The 16,098-nt window shown below is 40.5% G+C and overlaps 1 protein-coding gene and 1 long non-coding RNA gene across 3 annotated transcripts in view; one reads left to right on the top strand and one right to left on the bottom strand.

Annotated features, from left to right (window-relative positions):
* Window positions 1–16,098, top strand: part of kdm6ba (lysine (K)-specific demethylase 6B, a) — a 106,916-nt gene that overhangs the window by 27,353 nt on the left and 63,465 nt on the right. The gene's annotated exons all lie outside the window — the stretch shown is intronic.
* On the bottom strand, window positions 4,569–6,887 carry LOC146675299 (uncharacterized). The gene is made up of 3 exons (XR_014910261.1): window positions 6,780–6,887; window positions 4,883–5,064; window positions 4,569–4,803 (listed from the first exon to the last, which is right to left on the bottom strand). It is a non-coding gene; the product is annotated as an uncharacterized LOC146675299 (long non-coding RNA).

Raw genomic sequence — 16,098 nt, 5'->3', positions numbered from 1 at the left:
CGCACCCCCGAACCTCGGCAGAGCCTCCACTGCTTTTTTTACATGGCTGTAGACATTTACTGTTGTACTTCTCTCCTGACCTCATCTGAACATATTTATAATTACATAAACCATCAAACGTCCAATTTGGATTCATCACTTATCTTCAGTTCTGCAGCCAAAGCCTGCAGAACTATTGCTCAAGTCCTCTTTAAAAAAATACAAGTGTGACCCCTTGGAAGCAAGTAAAGATACAGTAAAGACAGAGAGGCACCTCAAGAATGCTGTACAGTACATTGCTAACAAATCCACATAGGTGGTGCTCTTTTGACTTCACTGAACAGTGCCTAACTTGGTAACCAGTCGTCCTCATAATTCAAAGCTGTGGATGTAATATAGTCTGTTATATTTACTCTGGTATTTGTCTTGTCAGTTCCAGTCTCCAGTTCTACCACAGATGGGCTTGTAGCTTTACAGCCACAGCACAGTGTCAGGGTGAATGAGTCCTCAGGCAGGCAGAGGGGACCAGATGTGTCAAGTGGTTGGGCTTGGGGCACAAAAGGCCCCCCGGGGCAACGTTGAAGAGCCTTGAGGAGGACTGGACTTGGGATCTCTCCATCACCACCCCTCACACCCCTTCCCTCTCTGGCTGGGGCTTTTCCTGGGCAGCGTGGCACAGTGTGTGGCCTGGCCCCGGGCCAGAGCCACTAGCCTGCCAGCCTCCCTCCCCTGAGACCAAAGACAAAGCTGGGACATGGCCAGGCACTCCACGCTCTCCGTTTATCTCTCCATCATTCCCCTTTCTCTTGCCAGACTCTTTCTTTTTCTTCTCAATCATTAGAGGTCATTTTGTCTCTCCTTTTTTTCTCTTCTTTTCTTTCCTGTTTTGTCTCTCCCTTTTTTGCCATATCAGCCCCTTTTTTTTTTACCTGAATACACATTTTTTTCTGTTCCTTTTGTTCTATGCCGTGTTTTTCCTCTCCGTTGTTTATGTCAATCTCTCTGCACTCTTCCTAATCACTTCTTGCTCAGGGTTTCACACAGATCATTTCACACATACTTGCATATCTCAAGTCATTGTTGTTACACCTGCACATATGTTTGAACCGGCGGGCAAGACTAAACACACACAGGTGCACAGGTATCAACACCTCCAGGTAAACTCTCACACTATCCCCACACAACAATTTTTTACACACAGTCTTCCTGAAGCCCTCTCACACACGTCTCCCACATAAACAGCCATATAGCAGAACTCCACAGATCCCATTTCCACACCCACACATACACCTCCTCCCTCTCTCCCTCTCTGTGGTGTGCGTGTTAGTTTCCCTATCATCCTGTCGCCTTGTGTGGCCTCCACATCAAACCAGCTGCTTTATCCAATAAAGGCTAGTGCTAGCTAACCAGCTAGCATGCATCATTCTTAGAGAGAGTGTGTGTGTGTGTGTGTGTGTGTGTGTGTGCCCACTCCACCCTCCTCAACCACCCACGGTGCTGCCACCAACAGCTCTGGTTGACTCTGTTACTTTAAAAAGATTAGTGATTTATTGGTTTTTCTTTCACTCTTACTTCATTAAAGTCATTTCATCATTCAGGTTTGATGTGTGTTCTGTTACTGCTGCTCTGACTTCGTCTGTCTCCCTTGTCCCAGAACAGAGAACCTCTTTTACTTCTTTTATATTTATTATTCTGTCTTCCTGTGTTTTCCAGTCTAATAACTTACTAACTTAATCCTCTGCCATCTCATAATGAGTCTGAACCACAACCTCACACAAGAAGGAAGAGCACCCACACACATGGAGGTGTCAAACTTTTTACTTGTTATAGATTGTAGTTATGTTCTTTTTAACCCTATAAAGCATGTTGGCTCAGTGGTTGTTGCTGTTAGCCTATAACAATAGTGGAACCTCAGCTCAAGCCTTTTTGACTCTCATGTGTGGACTCACATTCTTCCTGTATTGTGCAGTTTTTCACAAAGAGCTGCTAAGTTAACACTGCCTGTGTTTGCACAGGACAGTCTGGCAAAAAGAGATTCATGAGAGTTTGATGTCTGGTTAAATAACAGCTAATAAAAAATACATTAAAAAAACCCTGCATGACTGGCTGCATGGGTTAATATGTTCACACAGTGATGCTGGAAAATATGACAGCGTGCCCTTAGAATTTGGCAAATGTCAACATTTACATCACACCTGTCCATGCAAATTTTGTAACCATGAACTTTGCACTCATCTGCCTGGTGATGGCAAATTTCAGACTTTGGTTGTACAGTCTGCACTTTGGACGGCCAAATGGATCCATTTGAGCAATGATCACTTTTTATATGGACAGCTTTCAATGTGGCTATGTGCAACAGGTACTAGCTTCCGTTAGTGTAGCTTCTGAGCAGAAGCAGCCTATATTAAAGTAATGAAAAAAAAATCTAGTCCATGAACTGAAACCAAAGAATAAAAGTATGAAGCCCAAGCTGCTGTTGATAAGCCCACATTCCTCCCGTGAACTTTTGTGGCTCTTCGGCCTGAACTTATTCTCATCTCAAACACAAATTCTCTCAAAGACAATCAACAATCATGCCCTGCTTTTGTTCCTCTTAAGAAAAACTACCTACCGCAGTGTACCTCCAGATAGCGTTTCTAGAAGTCTTTGCTAATGACTAAGAATGAATTGATTTCTTAGAAATCCTTTTTGGAAATAAATGATTCTCCGAACACTTCTCCAGTGCTTCTTTGGGAAACCAGTAAAGCAGTTTTAAGGGGTATAATCATTTCATATTGCTCCCATTAAAATAAAAAAGATATTGAACAGGAAGACAAATTAGAAACCAAAATTAAAGAATTAGAAAATTCATTGCTCACTTTTCAATCTGAGAAAGTACTTTGTGAAATAAGAAAATATAAAATGAAAGATAATGACCTAATTAATGGAAAGACAAAATTCCTCATTGAGCGACTCAAAAGTAATAAATTCCAGTACAATAATAAGTCGAGCAAATACTTCTCAAACCTAATCAAACAGAATAAAGAAAAAACAACAAGGACTCAGCAGGAAAACAGTTCCACGGTTCGGCAGATATAAACTCATGGACTTTCATAAAAAACTGCACTCTTCAGACCTCAAGCCAAATAATGACGATATTCATGAACTCCTCAACATCATAATCCGTCCACATTTAACACAAGATCAAGTCGACATCTTAGAGAAACCATTATCTCCTGATGAGGCACAAGCCCAACAACAAAGCCCCTGAACCTCATGGCGTCCCTGCTGAGTGCTACAAACATTTCTGATCATTTCTTTCTCCACTTTTCGTAAGAATTATCTTGGATATTAAAACAACCTCTATAATCCCACCAAGTCTGAACACAGCAATGATCATCCTACTCATGAAACCAGTCCAGTCAAGAGTCTACCCTTCTAGCTTATTATCGTTGCTTTCTCTCGTAAATACGGACAATAAAATTAAAAGCAAAGCTTTAGCGCCCAGGCTAGATATGGTCGTCCCAACTCTTTCAATTTAATGCAGCTATCAATCAACAAATTTAACACCTTAATTATATGATTAGATGCAGAATAAGTATTTGACTGAGTTAACTGGAAATTTCTTTTGCAACATATCCTAATCTCAGGTTCGGAAAATCATTTATCAACTAGATTAAGGCATTCTAAGCTACACCCACAGCCATAGTAGGTGTAGCATATTACGGCCAATGGGTTGAGTACGTCAAGCTTCACTCCCCACATTGGTACGAGACGAGGATGTCCTCTGTCTCCATGTCTGTGCACTGTTCATTGAACCACTAGCAGCTGCAATTAGACAGAAGGAAAAGATCAGAGGCATTAAGAAAACTACTACAGAACATAAAACTGTTCTTTATGCAGATGATGTATTGTTGTTATTGCAAGACCCACAATCTTCCCTTCCAGAATTATTTACAGTCATTAATTCTTTTTCAAAGTTTCCAACTACTATGTGAATTGTTTAAAGTCTACAATCTCACGGCTCTGTATAGATAAGTGGCAGCCCTGGTATCGCCTTATTATCTTCACTCCCAAGTTCTCAGAGTTATTTAGCCTTAATTTCGCTCCACCACTCTTAAAGGTTCAAGATGATTTAAATAGATGGTCTAAAGTCCCTATATTACTTATAGAAAGTATAGCAATGATCAAAATGTTAGTTCTACCAAAAATGAATTACTTGTTTTCCATTATTTCCAATTTCCCCAAATATGGTTTAATGGTAACTCCACTGTATCAGAATTCTATTGGAAAAATAAAAACCCTCATATAAAGCTTATAACATTACAAAAATCCAAATCCCAAGGGGGATTAGAATCTCCTAACTTTGAGTTATATCATTTAGCTAATCAGTTTAAATACTTTATTGAATGGCTTAAGTTCTCCCTGTCATGAACCGAAGTTCCGTGCGCAAGCTGGACCCAGAAGCAGAACACACACACCAGGGTAGGAGGGAATAAAGAAAGCAAATTTATTATAACTAAAGGTGTCCCGTGAGGGTAGCCGAAAAAACAACGTATGGAACCAGAAGAAACTGAGGGACTGGGGAGGTGAACTACGCAGGGAACGCCGAGAGCGGGGCTGTGAGAAGCTGCAAAACAAAAAGAGAAACAGATTACTGGGGTGCGGAAAAAAGGCAGCATACGAGGGAAGGTGGAGTATACGTCTTACGGAGGTAGCCGGGCTGAGTGAACCAGAGGGGGGGGGGGGCTCCAAAAGGGTCGAGACGGCGAGGCTGATAGTGCTTCCGAATCTCAGGCGGACAGGTGGACAGGCAGGTGGCTCGCAAAAACGCCGAGTTGTGATCTGAGTACACAGGGTAAAACAGAGTCCGTTCCAATGGACAATTTGTCATAAGGGGTTTTTTCCCGCAGGTGTACGTTACCGCTGAGAGGCGACTACGGACTGGCGTGGAGCAGCAGGTAGGGCAGGATTAAATAGTCCACCTGGTGATCGCCTGGGATGGGATGCAGGTGTGGGGTTAGCAGCCACGCCCGTGGGCGTGGGCATCCCAACAGCACCCCGGACGCCGAGCCGCAGACCATGACACTCCCAACATGAAACTGCCTGGTCAGGTACCAAACAAGAACTTGGCAAAGATTTGCATTTGCTAGACCTACCAGTTATCACCCAGTAGGGCTGCTCGATTATGGCAAAAATGATAATCACGATTATTTTCACTGAAATTGAGATCTCGATTATTTGACGATATTTATTTAACCCTTTAAGACCTACTATAGAACCAAGTCCACCAGAGCTTATATTATTATTTTTTACATGCTGTAGTGCCATTTGTGGGAGCATTTCAAGTTGCTATACATCAATACAACTGTTATAGCCCATATTTTAATAATATGTATGCATTAAGTCCATAGTAATTACATAAATTGCAAAAAAGTGCAATAAACTACAAAAAAAATTGAAAATCGCTTTTGTTTTGTTTACATATATTTCTACTTGGAGAAATTTAAGAGGTTTATCCCTCAAAACTTTAAATACAATAAAGTTGCAAAAAATAGTTTCCCACCACAGGAAATTTATTTTGAGTGTCTTCATAGTTTTATTTTGGAGATACAGCAATTTTTATATACTGCAGGAAAAACAAAAAACAATCCTATGATGCAAATTTGCAAAGAAAACAGCATGTGCATCATTTCACTGTGGGAAGTGTTATGAACAGCTGATCGGATCGGCAAAGCGTGTTTCTGGAATATTATGTTTTTGTTCCTGCAAGCGCTTTTTATGCAATTTTTGCAAAGCTATATGTGGAATGAAACCGTGACCGAGGACAAGCTGATGGCATCAGATGTAAGTACAACTCCTCCGGTTTCATATGCAAAACAAATTATTGCGCTAGCTTACACGGTTCAGGTTCTACAGGGATTTAACAATAGTTACGCAAAACGGAGCATGCAGCTCTGACCGGCTTTAAAGGGTTAACAATGACTTTAAAAAAATAATATAAAATAGTGTGCAACACCACTGAAGTTTTTTTTTTTAAACTCTTTTCAACCAACGGCAGTCACTCTCCTCTCCAAATAACTTCTGCTTAGCTTTCCGAGCTTCCCTCGGGTCCTCTTAATCAGCGGTCTCCAACCTTTTTTGAGCCACGGACGGTTTATGCCCGACAATATTTTCACGGACCGGCCTTTAAGGTGTCGCGGATAAATGAGGGAGGGGCTAATAATCGGCTCAGTCATTTTTAATGATCGTTGAAAGCCCAGATCGTAATCGTGATTAAAATTCGATTAATTGAGCAGCCCTACTCACCCAGTCTGTTAAAAAACACCAATCTGGAATAACCCCGACTTTATATTCAATTATAGCTTGTTCAGTTCAGCTATCTGGAAAGAAAAAGGAATTACTCTTCCCAGTCATTTATTTCATGATATCTCCTTTGTCAGTTTTCAATATTTATAAATAAATATAAATAAAATCAATTATACTTTCTAAACTTTACATTACTCCTATTAAATGTAATTATTCAATTCCAATAGAACAGAGGTGTTGAACTCCAGGCCTCGAGGACCGGTGTCCTGCAGGTTTTAGATATCACCCTGGGTCAACACATCTGAATCAGATGATTAGTTCATTACCAGGCTTCTGGAGACATGTTGTGGAGGTAATTTAGCCATTTAAACCACCTGTGTTTGATCAAGGACACATCTAAAACCCATAGGACACCGGCCCTCGAGACACCTGTGCAATAGAACATCTCTTAAAACTTACAGCACCTCAGATAACATCTCCAATAAAACAAACACACTAAACAGCTGTCTTACTTGCTCCCACTGTCTTCAAAGCTGTGCATCCTAGGTGACTTGTCATCTATTCAGGTCCCAATGACGGTATTCTCCTTGCAGCCCTAACTATTGCCAAGAAGGTCATACAGGAAACGGGAAGGTCAAACAGGAAATAAAAAAATAGTATAAACATTGTGCAATGGAAAAACCTTCTAACAGATCATATATCCCTGGAAAAAATGTCTGCATCACTACATATGAAAACTTACTATAATAATCAATAAACTAACTACTGAATTTGCTTGATTTCTAATACTTTAAACATCATGTCCACATATTGTAATTACTGCTATTTAAACTGACATATACGTATAGTATTCTTAGCCCTCTATTAATCCACAGCAGAGACCCTAACTCAACGGCATGCTGACCCATTGTGCATTGATATTAACTGTTTGTGTGTGTGTGTGTGTGTGTGTGTGTGTGTGTGTGTGTGTGTGTGTGTGTGTGTGTGTGTGTGTGTGTGTGTGTGTGTGTGTATACAGGGGAGGTAATCTTTTTAGTTCCAAGAATTGTTTGAAGTTTCTCCTTGGTTTGCTCTAAACTTTAACATCAAACAGTTAGGTCAACCTTCCTGCCTTCATCTTTGTACTCTTCTCCTCCTCTCAGTATCCCCCCTCCACCTTCTCTCTCTCTCTGATCTGGTGAAAGTAACATTGGAGTGTCCTGCAGATAAAGAATGAGAATGTCAGGTTAAACTAACCGACATCCCTAACGTACAAACTAAGACACATCATAGGCAAGGGGCAGCATGTTGTGCTGTTCAATGAAATGGGACAAAGACTTTACGAAGCTGCATGCATTCAAATCAGTGTGTGTGTGTGTGTGTGTGTGTGTGTGTGTGTGTGTGTGTGTGTGTGTGTGTGCGCGCGCGCAGCTGGTACAGCCAGTTGTTTCATCATCACTCTGTTTCCATGTTTGACACACTGGGCTATTTTTACCCCACAGTCCAGCCGTAGCCCGTTAGATGACTCACGAGTACTTGTGCAGCTAGCTTGCTCGTGCACACTGAAGTTGAGGATTTCCACTGAGATGCACGTGCTGTTGAAAAAACTCACAGATTTACTTTACCTCTGTTGCTATGGTGTCTGTTTGCATAGACTGTATGTGTGTGTGTTTGCGTGTTTGTGTGCATGTGTCATGTGCCTCTTGGGCAGACAATGAACAGCTGCATGTGGCTTGTGTTTGTGTATCTGACAGCAGCTGGCCCCTCTCTCTCTCTCCTGTCTGGACTCATTGTGAGCCCTCCTCCTCGTTCTCTGGCTAACAGAGCAGTGACCATTTATTTGACGCACACACAACGCCACATTCACATATGATGCTTATTTGTTTCTTGGTGTAAGAGGAACCAGATGCAATGCATCACATGCGCATGCTTTTGATACTTAAAGTGGTGTGTGCCTTTTTGTATCATGTGTGTCTGCAAAAGTCCTTCTATGTCCTTTGTTCTTGGGTGTTTCAGTGTACACGTTTGTGTTCTTGTGAGCGTGCCATATGTCATCACGCTGTAGAAGATCAGGAGTAAACTTTTGTGCGTGTAGCCCACGTCTCCTGGTTACGGTGCTCTTTGCTTTGTCTTAATTTCCACTCTTTTTTGTTGTTTTGGCATGCTGACTCAGCTTATCTGAAGAATTAATAGGGTGTGTATTGGAGATCCGGCAAAGTTTAATAGGGTCTGTGTGCTTTCTGGGCTCAGATTCATGGCCCAGTGAGCCAACAGTCTCTGAATGCTGTGTGTGTGTGTCTTCTGTGATAGCGTTTTAACGAGTCATTACAGCATATGTGTTGGCAGGGGTATGCTAGCAAAGTATTTACTGTATATGGGCCCTATAGGTGAACCGAATGGGGTGTACATGCTTGTGTGTTTGTGCGTACCCATGTATACAATGATGTATTGACCTTGTCTCTCATTGCCAGTTCCCAGAAGGTTGATGAATAAATAAAGGCGTGACGCCTTCCCAGTGAGCCTGTGTCTGCTGCTGGCAAGACAAAATGACACACCACACACACACACACACACACACACACACAAACACAGACGTGCACAAAGCTCCCTGACACTATGTTTGCAAGCCCATGTTTGCACAGTGGAATAATGTTGGTCCTCTGCAACACTCTGACCCAGTGTCCTACCTTCTCTGTGCCTCTGCATTCATGGCCATTTCTTGGATGTGTGAGTTTGCTTGGCAAACTGCCCAAGTTCTCACCCTCTCCTGGTGGCCTCTTTGTTTTATAGCCTGCTTGGTCAGGTTTCCAAATTGCATCCAAGGCTTCTGGTATAGATTTTACTTTGGAATTTAGCATTCAGGAAAGTCATAGCTTGTATTAGAAACACTGCAGATATTACCTGTAAGCTTGTGTGCTGCAGATAAAAAAAAAAAGATCACTAAACACCCATTAGCTGGGATATCTTCTAAAGAATAAAGACCTCGCTTGGCTTACTAATGTTTAATGTTTGTAAGTGGACCCTCAAGAAAACACTGTATAACAATGTTTTGTGTGGAAGCAGTGTAAGTTCAGTTCAACTTTCAATTCACATTTATGTATTTCACATTTAGTCAAATCAAGGCTCTATATTGTAAGGTAAAGGTCCTACAATAATACACAGAAAATCCCAAGAATCAGACAAGCCACTATAAACTAGCACTTGGCAAGAGTGGGAAGGAAAAACTCCCTGTTAACAGGAAGGAAGCTCTGGTAAAAGCAGTTTTAAACAAAAATTATTATTTTTTGCATATGAAACCGGAGGAGTTGTACTTACATCTCATGCTATCAGCTTGTCCTAGGTCACGGTTTCCTTCCACATAAAGCTTTGCAAAAATTGCATAAAAACCACTTGCAGCAACAAAAACATAATATTCCAGAAACACACTTTGCCGATCCGATCAGCTGTTTGTAACACTACGTTGGAATAGACATCAGCGCAAACTATCGCATGTTCGCCTTACCTGCCCAAAACCGGAAGTGGCGTCATTTTCAGAAAGTTAGTTTTTTACCTTCAGGGCCTTATAAACCTATACTGGTGTTTTTAAAAGTTATGTTTGACTTTATGGCTTTCTGTGTCGTTTCTGGGATGCTTAGAACTCCAATTGAGCTGCTGGAAATAGTTTATTTTGATGTATATGCTGGGGTTTTTTTGCAAATTTGCATTATAGTATTTATTTTTGTTTTTCCTGCAGTATATAAAAATTGGTGTATTTCAAAAATAAAACTATGAAGACACTCAAAATAAATTTCCTGTGGTGGGAAACTATTTTGTGCAACTTTTTGGTATTGTATTTGAGGGATATCCCTCTTAAATTTCTCTAACTAGAAACAAAAAATATTTTTTTTGAAGTTTATTGCACTTTTTTGCAATTTATGTAATTACTATCCACTTAATGCGTACATATTGTTAAAATTTGGGCTATAATGGTTGTATTGATGTATAGCAACTTGAAATACTCCCAAAAATGGCACTACAGCATGTAAAATATAAAGATAAGCTCTGGCGGACTTGGTGTTATGGTAGGTCTTAAAGGGTTAAGTACCCTCACAAGTAAGCCTGCAGTCTGAGAGTGAAAGGCTCTATTAGCTACTGTCTGTAGCTAATGATCATCTGCACAAGATAAAACCAAAACACATGTTTTGGTCTCATATTTGGGGAAAAGGAAAATAGAACCTCATCATGGTAAAATATGGTGGTAGTGTCATTGCATCTGGGAACCGAATCTCAAGGGACAGTGGGCTTTTCAGACACTCTTTCACTATAAGTAATGTGTCCCACAAAGACGCTTTGGCCCTGTTGTTGGCCATGTGTTATGGGTTATGCGTGTTATTGACAAAGTCTGATGTTTTTGTCCGGTTGAGTTCCCTTTAACTAGATTTAGAATGACATTTTGGGTCATAATTAAGGGTTAACACAATTTTCAAACACCAGGGTAACTAGTGAGTTTGATGTGCTCAGACTGTCATGCACAGACACAAGAAAACACACACATACAGAGCGGTAGGGGTGGTCGGTATGAACTCAGACCACTGCTGAGGTCACAAGGTTTAGTTTGGGGTCAAAAGTTAGGCCTGACTGTCAGGCTACTACACGTGCTCATAGCAGGTGTCCTAGCAACCAGGCAGAGGGAGGGCGAGGTTACGAATACACAATGGAAGAAATGTGTTTAAGCAGTAAGGGACCGACAAAAATATTCTCTCCCACAAATGTAGCACCGCTAAACAGCACATGCTGCACCATATTGAACACAGTCGTGGGATTTTTCTTTTCGGCTCGATTTACTGCTGTTGCGTCATTTGGTCATCTCCACCCACTCCATTTCCCTGCATTCCATCTTCTAATTAGTAGCTCAAACAAAAACTATTCATTCGCAAAACAGCTTCGCACATGCACTCACCAAAACATACCTTTTGTACGCTCAGCAATTAAATCTTAATGGCATATTTGGCTGTCACTATTCCCCTGAAACAGTTAAGAATCAAGCACACTTGCAGGGTTTCAGCTGAACTCGTGTTTATAATTCAATGAATAATCTGTGCACACATGTTACACAAGGTAAACCATGTTTATTCTTCCTACTGTAGCTTTCATTTGTGGCCACATCTTACGAGAGTCTGGTTGGTGTTTATTTTTGGGGGGTTTTGCTAAAAAAAAATGAGCCTAAGTAACCGTGTTACTGAGTGTAAGTGTTATTGACTTCCCCTTCAGGGGTTTGGCCCTGTGACTAACTTGTGTATGACATTGGTTCAGTTGGTTTTTCTGGGGAATGATAGACTTCCTTTCTGAACTAGCCATACCTACTGTAAAGTGGATGCCAACAGGGATAATTGACTACAGGAAGCCAGAGTGTTTAGATAGGCTCAAGTTTCAGGATGCAATTATCCACGTTTTGTTTTGTTTTTTTGTGTTTTTTTTCTGTGTGCTCTTTGACACCCTTGCAAAATTTGCTCATCAGTCATGCACCAACCACGGAAATCCCTTTGGCATCGCTCCACCTCTGTTCTGTCTGTGTGTTTCTTTTTGGGATCGTGTTGTTGCATTTAACTCTTTTACGTACAGTAAATGAAGTTGCCCATTTAATCTGAAGAGCAGTTCCTTTTCACATCTACTTGGTGCTCGTAAACTTGTTATCTTTACCTTCGGCATAACTTATTCAACTGGAGGCACCTTAGTATTTGTAATTTCTGTTGAAAATGTGGTTCTTGACTTAATTATGTTTTGGGTTTTTGTGGTTTTCTACCTATTCATTTTCAGTCATGTACAATCCATGTAGACACTGCTTTAGCTCTCATTAACACCACTATAACTCATAGTAATGGCCATCATGAAACCAAGTAAGCTGAGGCGTTATTGGACATCATAAATCATGAGGGTGGAAGGTTACACTTGTCTGTATTTATAACATCTTTTCAGAATGGCTTTGAGTCCTAACTGTGACACATACAACCTTAGTTACATTTCCACACACAATATACCAGAAAAGCTTTACACTGACTTTTCTCCTGGCTTACTTGGAAGTTACAAAAAGGGTTAAAAATTTTTTTTAATGGTTATCTACATTTTTATTTACACATCTCTGCTTTAAGTGTATGTTTCCTTTGCCACTCGGGGGGAACTTGCGTATGCTATTCATGAAGGTACTTTTTTGTTTGTTTGTTTTTTCATTTTAAAGTGTGCATATATAGTTCAAAGAAAGTGGATATCTTTGATGTGGGCTTACTGGTGTAATCGCAGTGAGTTATAAATTCCTTCCTACCCTGTCTCCGTCCCTGCCAGATACTCTTCACACGCATATGAGTTGTCCCTTTTGAGGTCAGGGCTGCACACATCAAAGCGAAGCGCACTTTCAAATGTGCACTTCACTCTATATGTGTTGTTTTCGGTGTTCACGTCATGTTCGAGAAAAAAAAAGCACCTCATAGTAATTCCTTAAATGTCACTTTGCCAGTCTAATTCTTTTATTCAACAAACCTACCTGGTTCAAGTTGAAATTGATTATTGTCACAATCAATGGATATAGAAGAAAAAGCCTTTGACATTGTGTAAATTGTGCCAAAAAAGTAACTTGCAATTATTTAATTTCTTTGTACATGGAGGACGTTACAGCTAAACAGAAACAGAGATACAGAGAGATAGACCAAAGGCGGCAGATAAGAGAATTTGTAGGTGTGTCTGTAGTATGAAGGCAAATTTTAATTTGTATCTGCACCTTCAGAATCAAGATATACCGGATCATACCTGTGTTTTAACATCCCAGAAGGGATGTTCGAGCCTTATCGCATGAACTAAAGTCAGGGCTCTTACAAATGAAAATATGCATAAAAATGCTTAATTATTCCTGATATTGTCACAGTTACATATTTACATAAAATTAGACAATAAGACACAATATACTGTGACCCTCCCATCACCTGAGAGTGGACAATGGCTATATACTAACAATATGTTTACTTAAAAATCAAACTTTCCCTCTGATAAACAGTTTGATGATATTCTCATATCATTAGAGTTTCGTGTCCAGCAATGTTAGATCCACTTCAAAGAAAATTTCATCAACTCTGGCTAAGAGCAGCTAAGAGCAGCAAAGATAGCAGCTGTTACCAACCGAAAAGTTCAGGATATCCTCAACAAAACACCTCAGTATCACTGTGTAACCAGAGAGAAGTGAGCTTCACTGACTCATCGAATGACATTGGAGTCCTTTCACGAAGTTTTAGAGCGTTCTCCGGAGTAAACAGACGTGGACACATTGAAAGCTGAGGTAAATAGTGGACTGACAGCCTGCACTCAGTACAAATGAATGGCACCCAGAGTTGCTTGTCCTACAGTGGCCACCGTAGCTAGGATTATGCGCTCTACTTGGGAGGAATAAGAAAACAGAATTCAGTTGACTGCAATCTGCAATTTACTGAGATCTAGTGTTAAGAGTTTGAAGACTTTAACTACAGTAAAACTAAGGAAAACAGTGCTTTGAAGCCACGGCACGACTAAAATTAACCACGTTTGACCATGTGCAATAACCTGTCTCGTTGTCTTTGAAATGGTTCCTTCGAAGACAGGGATCAGGTCTTTGTCCGCTCACTTTCAGTTAGCATCTTCAAATGGACTTTGGTGCATCAAGAAAGTCGTAACATGGAGACACTCAGTATCAGTATGCTATCTAATTGGGATTGAATGGTGGCCAAGTTGGCAATTACACGCAATGTGTTTGTGATAATATGGCAATTAACTGTGATAAAATGGCAAAATAATAAATGTGTTGCCATCTAGTTATACAGAAATTCACATTAGCTACTCACATTAAGAAAGAAGCCAGAACATTAAAACTTTAAACCACAAATTTGGAAATCCTTTCATAAAAAGTGGTGTAGTTCCTGCAAGATGGCAATTTAGGTCCAAATTCACATAGACACTAGTAGGGCTGTTCGATATAACGATATAAAAACGTCTATCGTTTCATTTTACGCTATCGTTTGTTTCGTGGTGTCGCAAAGTAAACTGTTTACGTCAATATTTTTTCACCGTTCTGATGATCACTGTAGTGGCTATATTAATTTCTTAACGTTCTCTATTTCTCTTATATTTAATATAACCACACTACGGACGGACAAGCGCCTGTTTTTATGCGTTGTCGTTAGCAACAACGACGGTAAAACCATCGCGTGTCCGCTTGTTTATTTTCCACATAAGCCTTTCAGAATAAAGCTCAAGATCCTGTTGAAACTTTTCAAAACAAACTGAATCACATGAAAGAGTATGCAGAGTATTTACGGATGAGAAGCAAAGAAGAGCCGTCAGGTGCTAAAAAGTAAACCTTAGACTCAAACGTTAGAACAGGCTTTTCCCCGCAGCACGCCGTGTAAGAAATACTCACAAAGAAAACGGCGGCCGTTACAACTTATGTCTAAAAATGTATAGTTTCATGCATCGGTTAAAACACTCGACTCCAGCTACGTGACGCGCAGCTGGAAACACTTCACGCAAGTCGAGCTGCCCGAGATTCACAGAATTTACAGAAAATGTAAATTTTTTGTGATTTATATCGTTATCAGGAGGATAGATGTCTTATATCGGGATATGAGATTGTGGTCATATCGCACAGCCCTAGACACTAGGAAACCTTGCCAAGGTTAAACTCTTGTTATACATTGGAAAATAATCACAATACAACCAATTGATTCAAGTCCAGTATTGCAGAGTTATTTGCAAACCTTCGCCTGTCTATCTATCTGAGTGATTACAGTCAGGTTGAGTTAGGCTCTGAGTGTTTCGAGGCAGGTTGCCTCCCACATGGTGAACAGTCATGTTGCACAAAGATTGAAAGTGGTCACCCAGAGGTTGAGGTTTTTCTGCTTCTAGTTATTGCTACAACTTGTTGCAGTCGATCTCTAACAGCAAAAAATCAACAAAATGTCAATGCAGCCACCGCACAACCACATTTTTCTTTGTGGTCAAGACGTTGCTGTTGTAATTTTACTGTAATGTGGCTGAGCCATTACTTAATTACCTAAATTAGTTAAGCAATAATATGTGAGAATAGTTCATACTTTCTAAAACTGCATCCCTGTGGCCTAATCCCTACATGCAAACATACTGTAGCTAGAGAGTCAATGTGGCAAAGAGAGCTATACATGTAGATTTATCCACCATTTAAATACTCTGTTACTACGTTATGTTAATGCGATAATTTCAAATCATTAATTGGGCAGGAAAGGTGTAGAAGCAGGTGTGTAAGAGAAAGATTATTTCAGTCTGACGGCAGTCTAAAGAGACAGCAGATTGGACAGACAGATGATAGCATATGGATGAAGAAAGATAGAAAACTAATTAAAAAAAGGAGAGTTAGGTTGGGTGTTGGTTCCTCTAGGAGTAATGGTCCCAGGTGTGTGAGATGAGGGGAAACAGGAAGGATGAGGGAAGGCGAAGGAATCTAGGTCCCCATATGCTCTATGAAGTCTGTCTTTCCTTCGCTCTCTTTCATCCCCTTTCATTTCAGGCTTTGCACAGACTCAGTGAGACATGCTGATCTTAGATCGCCTTTATTCCATTTGTGCATCTTCCTCGCCGTTCTGCCTCTCAGCATCTTTACTAGCTCTTATAGTGCACTGCAGGTTAAGTGAGGTGACACTGAAACTGAGTGGGTGGTGGTTTGGCGATGGAGTGACTGCGTGGCTGTTTGCATTTGTTTTTGTGTGGATTTCAGTAAGCTTTGATGATTTGTCCTCGCAGTCTAAGGTGTGTTTGGTGAGGATTCTATTCGCTGTTCTCTTTGTGGATATGGATTTCAGCATTTGTTTCTCACATTCTCTT

Source organism: Rhamphochromis longiceps, linkage group LG3, assembly GCF_057381845.1.
Source record: "Rhamphochromis longiceps isolate RC_006_pf linkage group LG3, R_longiceps_female_GT1.1, whole genome shotgun sequence".
Classification (NCBI taxonomy): Eukaryota; Metazoa; Chordata; class Actinopteri; order Cichliformes; family Cichlidae; genus Rhamphochromis; species Rhamphochromis longiceps.
Note: the sequence above shows the minus strand (reverse complement) of the source record. Positions and strands in the feature narration are given on the sequence as shown.